General features: G+C 42.0%; 1 protein-coding gene across 1 annotated transcript in view; it reads left to right on the top strand.

The window, feature by feature from the left end:
• Window positions 1-10034: 10034 nt before the first annotated feature.
• Window positions 10035-16968, top strand: part of TAFA2 (TAFA chemokine like family member 2) — an 86262-nt gene continuing 79328 nt past the window's right edge. The window contains exon 1 of the mRNA XM_053464349.1: window positions 10035-10746. The gene's annotated coding sequence lies outside the window, so the exon portion shown is untranslated. The remainder of the gene's footprint in view (window positions 10747-16968) is intronic.

Here is a 16968-nt window from a genome sequence, read left to right on the forward strand (position 1 = left end):
TGCATCATGGGAGCGACGTCACGGCTGGGAAGTAGAGAAAACCGCGCGACCGGCCGTGGAGTGAGAGAAGGTCGCGAGCGCGACAGCGCTCCTTCGCAGTCAGGCTCATACTGTGGACGGACACTTTTACGTTAGATGGTGTCAGCTGAATGCGCTTGCGCACTCCATGGTCCTTAAAAAGTTCAGCAGGGTGTAACATGTAGAAACCCTTTCGAGCGCCTCTCTGTAAGACGACCAGCTGATGCTTCGGGAAGGCACTCTGAGGGGTTTTGTTTGGGGGGTACTCAGGGTGTGGACATGGTCGTGCTTTTACTGCGATTGCTGAAATAATTGCTTTAGTAGAGGGAGGGGAGGATGAAAGACAAGGAAAAAAAATGAGGGATGAAATGAGAGAAGTAAAAGGGAAAAAAGGAAAAGGTGGGCAAGAAAGGAGACAAGAGAAGAACAAGTGTGTGTGTGTTTCCGTGCTAACAGTATCACTCACCGTCTTTCTTTTCATTGTGGGAGACAATGTTTCCATGGACCGTGGGCGGGGTGTTTTGGTTTGATTCAAGTGCGTTACATTTATTGTGCATTTTACTTCTATTATTATTAAATTTAAAATATAATGACACGTATTTGCAACTTCCCTGCTTGTCTTAACATCCGTTAAGACAAGCAGCACTCTGCCCCCCAGATATGCTACTCCGCCCACCCCAAATGCTTAATGCCCCCAAGATATGACACTCTGCTCCCCTAGATTTGCCACTCTGCCCCGATATGCTTTATGCCCCCCAGATATGCCACTCTGTCCTCCCTGATATGCCACTCTGCCTCCTGATATGCTTTATGCCCCCTAGATATGCCACTCTGCCCCCTGATATGCCACTCTGCCCCTGATATGCTTTATGCCCACTAGATATGCTGTTCTGCCTCCTGATATGCCACTTTGCCCCCCTGACATGCAACTCTGCCCCCCCCTAGATATGCCACTCTGCCTCCTGATATGATTTATGTCCTCCTAGATATGCCACTCTGACCCCCCCCGACTTACCAATGCACCCCCAGACTCCCTGGCGCCTAGTGGGGGCAGCCAATGTACATCTGCATGATGCACGTAGACAACCTATGCTGCTGCTCGTCACATCTGCCGGGGCTTCTATGCCGGCGATCCGTCATAGTAGCCCCGGTGGAAGTGCCGGCAGCAGTGGAAGTTGTCTGCATGCATTGCGCAGACCTTTCCCGGCTGGCAGAGAGGAAGATACAGGTCCTCTGCAAGGGGATCCTCGTCCCGGTGGTTGGGGACACCTGATCTACAGGAAATCTCCTGCACATGCACACCTTTAGACTATACCTCAGCTTTCCTCCTGCAGGTTGGCATGAGCTTGCATGGCACCTCGACTATCCCCCACACATGGTCCTTCTCAGGACCCTGCTAAGGGCAGCAATCAGTTGCTTTAACATGTCTAAAAGCTGTATAGTCGACCTCATTGCAGAATGTAGACTAACATATCTCCTGCACAGCATTTTCCTGGATATAAAGATGGCAGAACTATACAGGTGAACCCCAGACAGGTGGCAATCAGGCCCGGACTGGCCATCGGGCACACCGGGCATTTGCCCGGTGGGCCGAGCCACGGCAGGGCCGCATTGACTTAGGGGCTGATGGAGCTGCAGCTCCAGGCCCCTACCCTACCTACGGCCGCATTAACGCAGGGCATAAGGGGCAACTGCGACCGGGTCCGCCACTCTACGGGGCCGGGAAGTCCCCACCAAGGCCGGCCTTACGGGTCTGCGACCGCACAGTGTTTAAATTAAAACATCAGGGTTTTTTTTTTAACTTTATTTAACATCCTCCATGTTAAATAAAGTTTTCTTTAACTTTATTTAACATGGAGGATGTTAAATAAAGTTGAAAAAGAAAACCCGATGTTTTAATTTAAACCCTGTGCGGCCGCAGACCCGTAAGGCCGGCCTTGGTGGGGACTTCCCGGCCCCGTAGAGTGGCGGACCCGGTCGCAGTTGCCCCTTATGCCCTGCGTTAATCCGGCCGTAGGTAGGGTAGGGGCCTGGAGCTGCAGCTCCATCAGCCCCTAAGTCAATGCGGCCCTGCCGTGGCTTAGAGCAGGGCCGGCCTTTGGGGTGTGCGACCGCACAGGGCGCCACACTCCAGGGGACGGTCCGCACCGGGTGCCGCTCATCAGGGGGTGCCAACTTGCGGCACCCGGCACCCCTCCAGAGACGGACAGTAATGTCCGCCGCTGGAGGAGCAGGCTCGCAAGGGAGCGGTATCGGAGGTCTTTAACAGACCTCCGGTTCCCTTGAGTGATTTTAAGCCGGGTTGAACCCGGCTTAAAATCACTCAAGGGAGCCGGAGGTCTGTTAAAAACCTTCGATACCGCTCCCTTGTGATCCGTGCGGCAACAGCTGCTGTGCGCCGGGGTTTGTTGTCAGATCCCGGCGCACAACACTGAAGCCGCGCCCACCGCTCTCCGTGCCCTCTCAACCGGAAGAAGACAGAGAAGACAGAAGAACTGAAGAAGAGGAGAAAAAGGAGCTGTAAGGAGAAAAAAAGAAAGGTAGGAAAGCATTCAGTGAGAGTGGATTGGTATATGTGTGGATTAGTATATATATGTGGATTGGTATATATGTGTGGATTGGTATATATGTGTGGATTGGTGTACGTGTGGATTGGTGTACGTGTGGATTGGTATATATGTGTGGATTGGTATACGTGTGCATTGGTATACGTGTGCATTGGTAAGTGTGTGAGAGTGATGGGTGTTATGCTGTACCATTTTCAATGTATTTTTCATTATAAAATTATGCTCTAAAAGTACATCATAACTCCCATCACTCTATACTGTTCCATACAGTGGCAGAGCTGGGAGGCAGAGGCCTTGCACCCCCACCGCAGGACTCCTGAAAGGTAAGTGAACTTCAAAGAGGGAGAGGGTAGATAGTTAGGAGGGGGTAGTTGCGGCAGGCTTAAGGGGCTCTGCGTTAATGCGGCCATATAGGACCAGTCAGTCCGGTCCTGACTGGGCCTATTTTAAGGTGGGGGCCTGGAGCTGCAGCTCCATCAGCCCCTAAGTCAATCCTGCCCTGCCACAGGCGCGGTCGCAGTTGCTGCTTGCTCCGGCAACAAGGTAAGTAGGGTGAGGGAGGGGGGTGCAGTGAGAAGGGGCAGAGGGTGGTTAGATAGTGAGAAAGGGGGAGAGGGGATAGATAGAGGCGGTACATATTGAGAAGTGGGGAAGGGGGTTACATAGTGAAAAGGGGGAACATAGTGAGAAGGGGCAGATAAGATGAAGAAAGGGGGTAGTGTGAATGCGTATGAGAATGAATGAATAAATGTGTGGATGAATTGCTTGAATGATTTATGAGACTGCATTAATGAATGTGTTAATGATTTGTGTGAATGAGTGAGTACCGTATTTGCTCGATTATAAGACGACCCTGATTATAAGACGACCCCCCAAAATCTGAATATTAACTTAGGAAAAAAAGAAAAAGCCTGAATATAAGACGACCCTAAAGGAAAAAAGTTTTACCAGTAAATGTTAATTCATGTAAACTATTTTTTTTAATAAAAGCTATGATTGAGAAAAATATTTTTTTTTTGTTTTTATTTCTTGTATTTTCCAACCTGTCCCCCAGTTACGCACATCTGCCCCCAGGCTTGCCACACCAATATGGCACTGTGGCCCATGATATGCCTTTTAACCCTCTATATGCCACTGTGCCCCATGGTATGCCTTTTGACCCCCTATGTGCCACTCTGCCTCCAGAAATGCCTTATACCCCTATATCCCATTCTGGCATTTAGGGGGTTAAATGCATATTATGGGGCAGAGTGGCATATAGGGAGGTATAAGGCATTCCAGGAGGCAGAGTGGCATTAAGGGAGTTAAAAGGCATTATATAGAGCACTCTGCCTCCAGAAATGCCTTATACCCCTATATGCCACTCTGGCATTTAGGGGGTTAAAAGGCATATTATGGGGCAGAGTGGCATATAGGGAGGTATAAGGCATTTCAGGAGGCAGAGTGCACTATTAAATGCCCCCTTAACGCCACTCTGCCTCCTGAAATGCCTTATACCTCCCTATATGCCACTCTGCCCCATAATATGCCTTTTAACCCCCTAAGTGCCAGAGTGGCATATAGGGGTGTAAGGCATTCCAGAAATGCCCTACCTACACACACACACACACACACACACACACACACACACACACACACACACTTACTTACTTACTTACCGGTGCTTCCAATTTCCTGCTGTATTGCCGGGGCAGCGGGTTGACGTCTCATTCCGCGGCAGCCGGAAGGAGGTGGAGTTGGCAGCGGGGGTTTGTATGCGTCCGTCGCAAATACCTTCCCCGGCTGTCAGAGATCAGGAACTCTGGAACTCTGACAGTCGGGGAAGGTATTTGCGACGGACGCATACAAACCCCCGCTGCCAACTTCACCTCCGGAAGCACCGGTAAGTGTGTGTGTGTGTGGGGGGGGCGACGACAGGAGGATCCAGGTCCCCTGCAGCGGTGCGGGGGATCTGGATCTTAGTCTCCTAATCAGACCTCTATTTGAGGTCTGATTAGAAGACGACCCCGATTATAAGACGAGGGGTATTTTTCAGAGCATTTGCTCTGAAAAAAACCTCGTCTTATAATCGAGCAAATACGGTAAATGCAAAGATGGTACATGAAGGGTGGGCTTTAACAATAAATAAATAAATATGGGCTGCTCAGGCTTAAATGCCCGGGCCTATTTTTTGTCCCAGTCCGGGCCTGGTGGCAATCCTAGGGACAATACCACTTTCTGACCTAAATCCAGTCCTTCTTTACTCTCCTAATGTTGCCCTTTCCTAGGAGCTCACAATCTTTGCTGGGCAGGAGTGTATCTGTGTTCTACAGCCCTAACTATTACAGTAATGTGTATGGAAAATGCATAACATGTTTATAAATTAAAGTGTGTCGATCAAATAGAGTGTTTGTCTAAATGCCTTACTCAATAAATAGCAAATGTTGATATGTTACAAAGCCAATCAGTGGCAAGAATCCTAAGACCATAGAGGAGGAGGGCGGTTACAGGGCTCCATATACGTTCATTAACTGATGTTTATAAGGCCTCGCCAGCAAGTGTGACCACCTCTATAAAAGCCAAAGTTTTAGCAGCTTGCTGGTCTGGAGCATTCAGGTGTGTCAATGCCAAGGCGGAAATGAAGTCCATCGTTCTACAGTGAGAAAGATTATTCAAAAGTGGAAAACATTCACATATCCTCATGCTAACACCATACATTACACACTCTTATACCATACAGTAACACAAAGTACTCACGCATGCGAACACTATGCACTTACAGATTCACATTCTGTTGCCATACAGTAACACATACTCTAACAACATACACTTACACACACAGTAACTCTTCAACACACACTCACTGTAACACTATACACTTAACATACATACATACACACACTCTCTTCCTCATTCTTTTCCATTATGACTGCAGCTCACACAGCTCCCCGCTCTTTCTTTTACTTTGCGTGTAGCCCTTTCATCACCCAGTGGGGTTATGTAATGCATTCTATGTGACCCAGTTGGGCACCTCGGTTACCGGGCGACTGGGTGCAGTGTACCCAGGACCCCCACCTAAGTGAGACCCTGGTTATGACCAATAAGAAGTCCAATATCTTGTTTTGACCATTATGATATATAATTATCAATTGTAAATTAAGTTTGGACTATTTGCATTTAAATATGGAGGTGTAAGGATTGACCTTGAATCTCAGGGTTTTTACCTCAGCCTCGGGTTGAATTCTATGAGTCTCCATATTTTACTCTCAGTTTAGGACACCCGAGCATTCATACTGTGTTTTGATCACTGCTGCATCACAACTCAATGGATGGATTGGTAATATTTAAAGATTTTCAGGGTCAAAGAATGTAGAAAGTGTGTGTGTTGGTATAGATTGTAAATCTGGATGTGTGAAACATATTTGTCTATTCTTTGAAGTAAAGTAAATCAGGTACAAAACAAGGGTTATATGTGTTTATTTTATTTTCCATCAGCAATATCCAAAGTTTTATTAAAGAAAATCATAGAATAGTAAAAATAGATTGATTTGGAGGGAAGCAAAGAAAAAACACAGTGAATTCCCAGCCAATTATGTTTCTCAATGCAAAAAAATAATTCCTGACCCCAAATACGGCAAATTATTTATCACTAGATCATCTCCTTGACATATTTAAGAGACTTTCAGAGTTGTACAAACATAATTTTTAACTCATTTTATCTAATTTGTGCATTCATAAAAATCTCCGAAAACAAGGCCCACAACGTCCCACAACAAAACAAATGAAAACAAACACGAAACTTCAGAATATTTCTTAGAAATGTGTCCATTTTGGCACCATTCAACCTGTTTTGGTGCTCTTTCAGATGGAAAAACAGGAACGGACTCTGTTGAGGAGCTACAAAATAAGGGATAAATAGAAGTAGCCAATACAATCTTGGCATGAAGTGGAGGGACAGTCTCATTGATTATGGCAGCATAGTCAGATAAGCTTGCTAACACCATTTTAACTTGTCAGTAGCATCCAGAAACATTTACATCACCACAATATCAATCAATGACAGTGTTAGACAAGATAGTGTTATACTATATTAGGCTCCAATGCTAGTGTGAGAGTATTACTAGTGCAGGAAATTGACTGGGGTGGGGTGCATTGGAGAATCTGTAAAACTACTTATAGTCCTACAGTGACTGCGGCAGAAGATTTTTTTTTACATTTTTCTTGAATTAATTATTTTGATTTTAAAAGTAGAAGCCGTTTCTTCAAATATTGGGTTATTTTTCAGTAATACACTTACACTACCAGGAAAAGCCTCATATTTTTTAGAGCACAAAATAAATTTATACTGAAAGTAAATATTAATAGTTAGGCAGGCCAAAGCAGGAGTTGTACACGTGCTGTATGTCCAAGTGGTAATTCAACTTGGTCTGTCCACCATACCTAGCTCTCTATGGCCACCAATGAAGTCAGTTTTCTATTGTTCCTAAGTTGTGTTCCCAATTAAAGTTATATATTTTTGGATCCTGACGCAGCAGCGGGTCCCATATCCTCTGAGCAGTACATTCGGGCAGAGGGGAATGGGCATCAATGGGGCAGTTGGTGGCAGTCCTGAGCCATACAATGTGGCTGGATGCTTCTGTCTGCTAGTTACCTACTCCTATTACAGCACTAACACTTTCTGCAATCTGAGGGATCAATTCATGAGATTTTTTTGGGATATTCAGACCTATGCCATGTAAGTGGATATGTCTATGTCTGTTGCTGACCTGCCCCAAGAAGCTTTTGGATTGTTCAGATCAAGAGGCTTATTGCTGTACTCAAGCTAAGGGATCTCACACCTGTGGGGGATCATAGTATCAGCTTCAAGTGCTCATCATTGAAGGCCTTGTGACCTTGTTTGTTTCTGACTGCTCCTGATTTCTAGCATCCTGACTTTGGCTTCAGCATTTGAGTACCCCATTTTGCCTAACCTGACCTTTTGGCTTGGCTGACTATACTAGCATTATCCTACTACCAGACGAAGGGAGGCACTTGTGGTTCCAGGTAGAGCCATGGCTCGTCTGACTACCTGCATCCTGTACCTGAGCCCTGGCTTGTCTGACTACCTGCATCGTGTACCTGCATTGTGTAAGGACTCGGCTATCCTGTTCTATTTACCTGCTGCTTGCTGCGCCTCACTGCTTCAGTTCAGTACCTACCTTTTTCTACCAGCACGGCGGTCTCCTCACTGTTGGGATCATCTAAGTCCTGAGTTACCTGGTGGTTCTCTGTGCAGAAGAACTCCTGCGGTGAGTGCCCTTGGTGCTAGCGAACGTGACAGGGATGGTGTTCTTGGGGTCATAGGCAACATTCCTCCTCCTCCAAACACGGCAATGCCAAATAGCTCGATTTTGGACTCATCTGACCACAACACTTTCACACAGTTCTCCTCTGAATCATTCAGGTGTTCATTGGCAAACTTCAGATGAGCCTGTACATGTGCTTTCTTGAGCAGGGGGACCTTGCGGGTGCTGCAGGATTTCAGTCCTTCACGGCGTAGTGTGTTACCAATTGCTTTCTTGTGACTATGGTCCCAGCTGCCTTGAGATCATTGACAGGATCCTCCCGTGTAGTTCTGGGCTGATTCCTCACCGTTCTCATGATCATTGAAACTCCACGAGGCGAGATCTTGCATGGAGACCCAGACCGAGGGAGATTGACAATTTTTTTGTGCTTCTTCCATTTGCGAACAATCGCACCAACTGTTGTCACCTTCTCACCAAGCTGCTTTGTCTTGTAGCCCATTCCAGCCTTGTGTAGGTCTACAGTCTTGTCCCTGACATCCATGGACAGCTCTTTGGTCTTGGCCATGGTGGAGAGTTTGGAATCTGATTGATTGATTGATTGATTGCTTCTGTGGACTGATGTCTTTTATACAGGTAACAAACTGAGATTAGGAGCACTCCTTTTAAGAGAGTGCTCATAATCTCAGCTCGTTACCTGTATATAAGACTCCTGGGAGCCAGACATCTTACTGATTGATAGGGGATCAAATACTTATTTCACTGAGTAAAATGCAAATCAATTTATAATTTATTTGAAATGTTTTATTCTGGATTTTTTGTTGTTATTCTGTATCTCACTGTACAAATAAACCTACTATTAAATATATAGACTGATCATGTCCTTGTCAGTGGGCAAATGTGCAAAATCAGCAGGGGATCAAATAATATTTTCCTTCACTGTATGTATGATTGTTAGCATGGATGTCTAATTGTGTGTGTGAGCATGTGTGATTGTGTGTGTGTGAGCATGTGTAATTTTGTGTGTGAACATGCAGGTGTCATTGTGCGTGTGTGTGAGCATGCATGTGTAATTGTGAATATGTGTGAGCATGGATGTGTAATTGTGTGTATGTGTGAGCATGGAAGTGTAATTGTTTGTGTGACCATGGGTGTGTAATTGTGTGTGTGTGTGAGAGCACGGATGTTAAATTGTGTTTGTGTGAGCACGAATGTCTAGCCAAGTGCTTTTCCAGAGCAGTGATTCCTATCCCATATTGCACACTTGGGTATGTATAATGAGAAGTTGGAACAGTGATTCTCAGCTCCCATGATACCCTTTTGTATGTGTATTAATCCCAAACCCTGTGACACACGTTTGTTTATACAAAATGTATCATTGATTCCTAACTCTTTCCACAACCTTGTGATATGTACAATAGACCAGTGATTCCCAAACCCTTTGATACATTTGTATACATGTTAAATAGGGCAGTCTTTTCCAACCCCTGTGATCACTTCTGTTAGTGTGCCATAGAAAAACATTGGAATTTTTATTCCACTATTTTAAAAACGAACAAATAAGACGGTGTAGGGACTAATTAAATAAAAACAAATAAATGTGTCCAATAAACAAACACATTTAATGCCAGGTAGAATGTTTTAAATTATAAACTAAATCAAAAGTCATCATCCAATAGTGAAATCTCGTATGTAGAATTATGTATTGGCCTCTAGAGGGAGACAGAGTACACGGTTTAGGGCAGTTCAATCCCTTTCATACTTTTGCAAAATAACTGCTCTATACTATTAAGGCACCATATTCAGCATCCATTGATAGGGGAACATAATCTGTAAATTGTTATCAAAGATTCATTGTCTACATCAGGGCTTAACAAGAATCTGTACGTGACTAAATATGACATTCATCAAAAGAAAAGTGATAAATGCACAGGTTGCAGAATGTACTATTTATTGGTGCAGTGGCAGACGTATCAGGCTGATTGAACATTTGTTTAAAATCTGTGAATCTGTAAAATCCTCTTATCAAATCCCTAAAAGTGCATTTTTTTACAACTCATTTTGGGACTGCTCCTCACCCCCTCCCATCTTTTTATATATGCTGGACCTGTCCGCAGTACTGAACATGCATAGACACGCAGTTCCACCCACAGTTGTTCCTGAGGGTTACAGTTCTTCGGAGTCTCTCTGAAATTCTAGCAGTAAGAGAAAAGCTGAGAGCCCATGAGGAGAACAGGAGGAGAACACTGCATCTACCAAGATAGGATCCCTCTATCAGTGAGGGTGCAGGTGGCGGATCTTAAAATTCAGCATTTTTATGTGGATTTCAGTTCCATAGATTACTTTTTTTTTTTAGATTATACTCCCTGGGATGCCCACACCTACCTTTTATAGAGACAGCTAGACAAGGAGATCGTCCATCTGTCTAAACTCTCAGAGCTGGGATTACAACATGATTTGCTGCAGGTGGAGGCTCCATTTCCTTTAATTATCTTTCCCCAGAGAAAGAAAGTATAAACAACGCCTAAATGATTGAACAGAACCCATCAATTGTCGGCTGAAATAATGAAAAGGAGATTGCAAGGGTAGGACTTGATCTGGATATTTTCTTGAATTGCACGTGTGCGAGTGCAGTGTGGGCTGTCCAGGTGCAACCCAACAGGGCTAATATTTTAGCTGCAGAGCTCTGATGTGTTAAAAAGAATAACAATAAAAAGTGAGATCATAGATTTCAGTTACTTCTCCCCAAAATTCATTTTTTTTAATCTAAAATCTCAGAAGATTGTACAGCCTGTGTATGGATCGTAAGACATATAGTGGTTTCACTATGCTACATTGATGAGAATCCCTTTCAGCACCCTGGACCTAAACAGCCACTGAAGCTGACAATCTGGAGGCAGGTAGGTCAGTCTTATCCTGTATCTAATCCTGTATTTAAATACAAGGCAAATTGGCTGCTCTTTGTCAAACTACGGTGTTATTTATTTCCTTTATGAGAGAATTCAAATCATTTGCTCTGTGGAGCTGGATGCAAAAAAAGTATGATGATCACAGGCTAAAAGTTAAAGCAGATCGCTGTGACTTGTCTAAGTGATCAAATCCTATGCAGGTCCATAATATAGGATTTGTTTATTTTACTTTATATGGTAGATATTATATTTATAATGTCTGATTAAGATCTCCTGATTCCAGGTGTTCTGTATACAGAACACATTTGAGTATTCAGGAACACGTCAGGAAGAGCAATTAGTGCTGGAACAGGGCTGACCTCCTGCAGGATGCGAGAATGGAGCAGATGGAGTTCAGGGGACAGAAATTAATTAAGAGACCTAGTGGCTGTTTTTAATGGATAAGGTCCTAAACTAAAGGAGCCTGGATCTGCTGCATTTTGATGGGAATAGGTGAAGACTGCACCTGCATACTCAAGCCTTCTCGGTGGATCACAGACTAGTCCTGACTTGGGTATCTTCAGAGCTTTCATTTCATATTGATCTGGGAGACCATTTTGTAATGGGGGGTTTAATTAAGATATATAGAGATCAAATGAATTATTTAGAATTACATTGAAAGCTTTTGTATTATGTGTACACGTGGCAGGTCCCACAATGTTTTATTTGTGTTAATTTACCATTGAGCAGATATGATGTATATTGTATATGTGTCTTGTGGCATTTCAGATTGAGTAACTTGCATTATACTGTAGTGTGAGATGGGTGCTTTGCTATGGGGAGCAGGGCAAACTTTACCCACCCTTGTTTTTAGCCTGTAAATGAATTTTAAGCATCCTTTGTTAGTAGTAAAACATCATAGAGGATCTATTGGCGTCACTCAGTTTTACCAAGTATATTAAAACTGTGTTATTTTCCTCCTATGGAATTATTAGCAATGGGTTGTTTGAAAATAAAAACCAGCAATGAAGTACAGGGATGTAAAAGTGTGGGTGGCTCCTGTTTTAGTAGTAATAAGAGATAAATAACTTTTTTAGTAATAAGGAATGTAAAGCATTATTGATTAACAAATAATTGTCCCAATAAACTGGGTTTTTGGCAATTTTAGTTTCAACATTAACATTTATAGCAACTACAGTTAATCCTAGTCCAAATATTTTGCCAATGGCTCTTTTGCATATGTTTGAACTGGTCATTGTTCAGAGATAGCCATAGCTCACCTAACACTATACTAAAGTGCATCTCTATGCTTTTAGGATTGTGATAAATAATGGAACAATGGTTCAACAATGCCATTTCCTAGGATCATATCCACGACCATTAGTATAGAGCAGTGTTTAGCATAGGTTTCTGTTTGTTTTTAAATAATAAAAAATGGATGTGTGTACAAGAGACTGGTACAGAAATGTTTTAAAGAAATGTTTTAAAGCATATAGTGGCATCTTGTTACCGAATTCTGAATTCAGATGGGCTGGATAAAAAGAGTTCCTGTTGGCCTTTTTAGGACCCAAAAAGTGCAAATGAATAAATATGAATTTGTAATGCATTAGTAGTAAGCTGGTTAAAATAGAAGTGTGTTAATGCTAGTTCCATACTGTTTGTGAATTAGTTATCTGCTACATTGAAGAGCTGCATAATACTGATAAAGGTGCTACCATGGCTATGACACCAAATGACAAAACACAACCTAACCAATAAATATTATAGTACCACAGTTAGTTGTAGCTGATATATATCGGCTAGCCATCCCAGGCACATCAAGGGTTAACACCATTTGCAGGGGTAATTTAATGCTATGGGCCACTTTCCTTTTAAACATACCTCCAGCAGTGTGTAGCATAGCAAAATGCAGTGTCTGTAGCATATAAGAGGTTAACCGTGGATTCTTAATACATTTTTAACATCACCACAATGTTTTAAGATTAACCCATTGAATACCACTCATACCACTTGCACAGAAAGAATAGTAGAATTTCAATAAATATTTCAATGCGTATAGTGATTGAAAGATGATGGCGGAGAAAAGTTGTAGATAATTGCATTCATCTCTCACACTGCTTACATCAGCTTTCTCTTGTCACTTTTCTTACTTGTGACCTAATTAAAAATTGAATTGTGCATAGATTATTGTGATAGCAACTGCATGGTTTATTTCAGTTGTTTTTCCACCATATATAATTGCACCACCTATTACAGTAATGATTCTGTTTTCAATTTCGAGCAATTTTCTATGCTTATTTTAATCCCTCCAGTGCAGAAGAGCCTGTAGTGTATTCTGCTCAGTACAGCACTTATCTCTCTGACTTTAAAAGATCTTCCACACAAAAAAGGATCTATTCATAAATCTAGAATGCAAGACACTGCATACTGTTCAAATGCTGTACATTAGAAGCATAATCCACAGTACTACTCAAAGTCCAAACACTTAACATAAATATTTATTTCATCATGTCAGATTTTTCCTGATTCCTAATTCCTAAGGGGATGCTTAATTATCACATGGCACAATAACACACACTGATAGATATAAATTGAAATAAAGCTTTTTAAAAGGGTTCTTTAAACAACACAGTAAAGAGCTCAGCTACTGTTTTGTTTAAATGGAACGGCACCTTAAGCCAAGCCAAGCAATCAAGTTGCATTCTCTTTATGCTCAGCCAGCCCCATAGCTAGCCATTATATGCATGTGTGTATGGATATACGGTATATACCTCAATCCATACGTATTTGTAACGAGAAAACATGGATGCAAGAGAAAACACTTTATTGGGACTGGACATAGAGGAGAAAATGTTAAACACAGGAAACAGGACATGATTAACTTAATTAACAGATAGCACAATGGTATGGGATTATGCAGACAACATCCGCACCAGACTAATCTCTTTACACAATCAACAATGGCAAATACACAACATAGGTGAAGGGATTAGGGAAGTAACACTTAAAAGTAGACTAGCTATTTTACAGTATTAATCAGTTTGCTAGGCAATGCACAACAAACACATTAAAGATGTCTGGTCATATCTACTAAACATATTTTATGTTATATTTTCCTTGTAACATGTTAAAAGTGAATAGATGATCGTACAAATGAAATATATCATAGTAAAGCAGGTACAATGGCGGAATGGTGGATTGAAGACAAATGGCAGCTAGCTTTCTACTGTAAAAGCCTACAATCTTATATTGAGCAACACCGCTGATAGAAGCCTGTCATTCTGTATGACTGTCTTTGTTACAGCATTGCTTAATTAGAAATGGCTCATTGAGTCACATTATTGTGCAGCTGTTTGTTCATTAAAATACACAAGGAAGAAAGAGCTTATTGAGCTTTGCAGCTTTGTAGTTATTGTTAAATACTGAGCGCTGAAGAGAGAGATATATAGTTTGATTTTATCACTCTCTACACAGCATGTCGGTTCATTGGTGCTATATGCACTAAACCCAACTTACTTCAAGTCAAATCACTGATATATGAATTACAATCAGGATTTTAAAATTCACTTAGACAATGGTGTTTTGATAATACTGTATGTAACATATTTCTCCAGTCCAACTGTTTGTGGACTTTCTGTATGTGTTTGTAGAATCCACTGTTAATATAAGATTATGGCCATTTACAGTATATAGCCTCCTAGTTTAAATGCTTTTTGGAACATCAGGGGTTTCACTTGATCAGGTATGTAATACAAAACCTATTTGTACTCACAACCAAGCCAGGGTATTGCAATACCTGTATGTCTTAAGGATAAATGGAACCCCCCGAAAAATACCTGTGCACATGGACCAAAAATGATACGGACAATTTTTTTGTTTTAGCAATGAATTTAGTTTTACCCCCTTTTGGTTAGGATGAAATGTGGGGGGCTTTTTTGAGAAATGGAATTCATTGTCACTCTCACTCTCTCTCTCTACCTTCTCCCACAAACCGCTTCTGTGTCTCCATTTCCTTCTCTGAAGCTCCTCTCTTCCTTCTTCCCCACTTCTCCTTCTTCTCCTCGATCACCACGTGTCCCAACTCTCCCCTGCACAGGGCTGATCCTACACGCACACCCTCTCTCTCAATTGGAGGAAGAGGAGACAGGTTGGCCCCATGGCGTGGATGGGTGTTCTGCCCATTTTCACGGAAGTACTCCAAGAGCAAAAAATACTGTAGATCTGCAGGTGAAGAGGAGCGTTTCTTGCTAATAATATTTAGCTTTCTAGCTGCTTACAAAGTATTGGAGTATCCAATGCTGGATTGCCAACTGTTGCGATCTCCCAAAGTTCAAACTGGTAGGGGGCACAGAATACCTGAAAAATATACAGCAAATGCCCAAGACTACATTTCCCTTACCAAGGAAAAAAATGGACCTTTGCATTGTGTGCCCACAGGCTGATCTATATAAAGAGAAGTGCACTGAATGTACCCCTGTCACGAGGAAGAAGATAAGTATGCGCAGATAGGGCTTCATTTGATACTCACCTATCTAAAATATAAGCTCATTTGATAATAGGCTCATGAAACGTCTAACAGGATTATGCATAAAATATATACCTTAAATGAAGTATTGTTAACGACAAAATCTTTAATGAGTATTATTTCGGAACACATGCATTGAAATCAGAATAAGTGGAAGTGATTTATATAATTGCTTACCACAGAAAGAATAGCATTGTAAAAATGGGGGTAGGATATGTGTCTCAGACTCATTAAATTCATTTTTTAAAAAGGTATACAGTGAAATGACTTTGAGGGGTATGAGTACAACAATAATAAGGAAACTGCAGGAAATGAGCAACACCAAAGGCAATTTTAAAGGCCAAAGCCAGCATGTAATTGAGTCTGTTAAATACATTTATTAAAAATAATAGTAATAATAACATCATTGTATGATGTCATATTTGCCACTCAGTTGGACCAAATTCAGCCCCCTTTAGCACATGGATAGCATGAATTTGTACAATAGGAAATGAGTTGGAATTCTTTGCCTAATGCCTGGCTGCATAACTCCAGTCTTCAAGGCCCAGAAACGTGCCAGGGTTTTCTTGTTTGAAAACAAGTATTAATACTTGACATGCGTGCATGTAAACAGCGATATCCAAATGTTGTGGCCTGTTTTCATACATAAATAATTTTCCGCCCTTTTGATTTGGAAGAAATTTGGAAGCCTTTTTCGATTCGGGAACAGGATTCATTGTCACTCACGCTCCCTCCCTCACTTTCTCTCTCGCTTAATGTCTTCCTAGCTTCTCCAACAACACTTCTGTGTCTCCACTTCTCCATCTTCTTCTCTGCAGCTCTTCTTCTTGTTCTTCTCTGCTTCTTGTTCTTCTCTTTCTTCTTTCTCCCGACTCTCCCCTACATTATCCTGGCCTCTAATAACACCATTGTATGACTCAGTTGGACCAAATTCAGCCCCATATATATCACACGGATGGCAGCTACATCTAATTGTACGATAAGTTTAATACACGGCTACACAACTTCACGGTCTTCAAGGCCAACAAACATGCCAGGCTTTCAATGTATCCTTGTCTGAAAAAAATATAAATGAATGTTGACATTCAATTGACATGCGTGCATGCTAGCAGTGCTATCCAAATATTGTGGCCTGTATACAGCCTGTTTAGTGCAACTATTAAATTCTTGCAGGACAAACGCATTCATGTTTTTGCCCACTTTGGTGCTCATTAATGTTTTTTATGGCAGGTACTGCTCGAGCAGGTGAAAAAGCCTGCTTTTGCGATAACCATGTTAAACGTTTCTGCACCTCTCTTTCTCTGAGAATCTGTGTGCATTATTCTGAGCGTGAGAATCCCGTGAGACTTTCTGTAAAGTAATTCATTCTTATTGAAAAACAAGTTGCCTGTGCGCTGCCCGCTACGCACAAATGATCATTTTTACAGTCTATAAAATTGCAAAATCTGTGCTCATTTTGAAATTGGAAATACCAATAATACTTAAGTTTTACAACAATTGTCAGTGGACTAAGGAAATTTACAGCAGTGTGTGGCAGAGAAGTAACATATTACAGCCATTGTTTCTTTGTAACACTGTGTTACTCCCCTGCCATTTTTTAACATGATTTAGTTTCCCCCCCCCCACATGTCTTAGTTTGAATAGTGAAGAGTATGCTGTGGAATTGGTGAAGGGCTATGGCATCGTTTCACTAAAAAGGACATTTGCAG

The sequence above is a fragment of the Spea bombifrons genome, chromosome 4, assembly GCF_027358695.1.
Source record: "Spea bombifrons isolate aSpeBom1 chromosome 4, aSpeBom1.2.pri, whole genome shotgun sequence".
In the NCBI taxonomy this organism is placed as follows: domain Eukaryota; kingdom Metazoa; phylum Chordata; class Amphibia; order Anura; family Pelobatidae; genus Spea; species Spea bombifrons.